Genomic DNA, 2018 nt, shown 5'->3' with positions numbered 1-2018 from the left:
GTGCTCATGAGAAAGGAGAGGTGAGGTGTTAAGGTTACATGAAAGCTAGAAATTAGTTTGGAAATGAGCCTAACTTGTTAACTCTCTTGCTAACGCACCTAGAGTTCGCCCGTTTCTCATCGCTCACTTGTAACACGTCGACTCCGATGTCGTCACCAGTAGCTCATTCATGACTGAAATTCCTCCCACACCTTCTGAAACGTGCCCAGCAAAGATGGCTCTCACAAAATAACAATTATTTCCAACATTGACTTGCCTGGAAGTAACGTGCGAGCGTCATCTTGCTGTTTATTTTTTCTTTTTGTCTTTTCCGCCCCTGACTCATGATGCTTTCTTGACGACATTTCCAGATATCCAAAAATAAACTGTCAAATTTGCGATTGAAGCACAATGGAACAAACTAATAGGGAACAAAGAGCGAGGGGTGGCAGGGCACTAAAGGTAGACTGACGAAAGTCCCGGAGTTTATTTTTTATTTTTTATGACATATATTTATCAACATACTTTGCAAGCCTTTCTTATACATACGATATACTGTTGTTATTCTAATTCCAATGATTATAATTTTTTACGAGCTTGATTTTTTTTTTTTTTTTTTGGGTGCTCCCCCCAGGCTGTTGGTGCCCGACGCGCAGTGTGAGGTCAGCGCCATGCCTAGACGTTGCTCATCCATGAACCACAGCTGGAGTCCACGTCACTGCTGCACCCTCCGTGGTGTGGACATCCCGTACTGGCTGGTGCACTGTCTGGCCGCTGATTTTTGTCAGAAAAAGGCAACAACAGCGGTCAGGTATCAGTGGAATGTGGCAGCGACCTCACACGTTGATTTCAGACGACCTGAATAAGGCTTGGTATCAACAACCACCATTTTACATGAATAAATACATTGAGACCTGGAACACAACGTTCTCTTGCTGCCTTAAAGATGGATTAAGGAAAATCAAAACTGGGCTGAGATTTACATACTCAAATGAAGATCCAAATCTCACCAAGCAAGCAGTGAAGTGAAAAATGATTAAAAAAATTAATCATTTTTCACTTCACTGAATGACAAACGGTGTCCATCGAGAAGAATGACCCGGAAGTATCAAGGCTTAAATAAGCCAAGGAGGACACTGGGCATCGAGAATGCAGGTAACAGTGATAATTTTACATTTACCCCCAGCGAGTAGGGCTCGCTGATCAGAAAAGTATGAGTCCCATTATGCATTTAGAGAGTCCCAAATTTCGAATTCTGAAATGGTCTCCTTATTCAATTGCATGTGATAATAACACAAACAACAACATATCCATACAATTATAAACAAATGCTGCAAAAATTTTAATAATTCAGTAGCAGGCCTGAGGATTTCGGAAATTCACGGTAAACGTTTTTTTGGTTGTCGGTTTACCCAATGGGAAACCACGGTAACTAATTTTGGGTTCCGTAAACGTTCATCATTTTTCTATTTTGACTGATATTCATAATCAAGAATTCTGAAACTCAAAAATATAATGTTTCAACGGTAAATGTTTGAAAACTATGCATTAACAATGAACAATAAATCAGCAGCTGTGTACTACAGGTTTATTCAAAAAAATAAATGAATCAAAATATGTTGTACTCATAAGGCATCATGAATATAACATATCACAAAATCAGAGTATTTTTTCCAATCCCACACTGCAAAGATTAATTTACTGGTAATCAATAATACAGGTAAGTATTGATGTGGCTTGACATCCTCTTCCCAAGACGATTCATGTGTAATCTACTATCAATTTAATGAAAGAATCTAACACACGTCATCATTAATTCTTCCAACAGGAGCATTACTACACCTTGTGACGAATGTTTTATTCCTAAAGTTACCATGCTACAACCAGTAAATTATAGAATAACCAATACTGTTTCATCATATCTTTCATCGCGATTATCCTATAGATCTAATGACCAACTTGACTCGTATCTCGCTCTCGTGTTCTGTGCATACATCCCAGGTGAGTTTAGTGATACGCCCTTCGGACGATTCATACGA

The sequence above is a fragment of the Hippocampus comes genome, unplaced genomic scaffold (genome assembly GCF_001891065.2).
Source record: "Hippocampus comes isolate QL1 unplaced genomic scaffold, H_comes_QL1_v1.1 scaffold273, whole genome shotgun sequence".
Classification (NCBI taxonomy): Eukaryota; Metazoa; Chordata; class Actinopteri; order Syngnathiformes; family Syngnathidae; genus Hippocampus; species Hippocampus comes.
Note: the sequence above shows the minus strand (reverse complement) of the source record.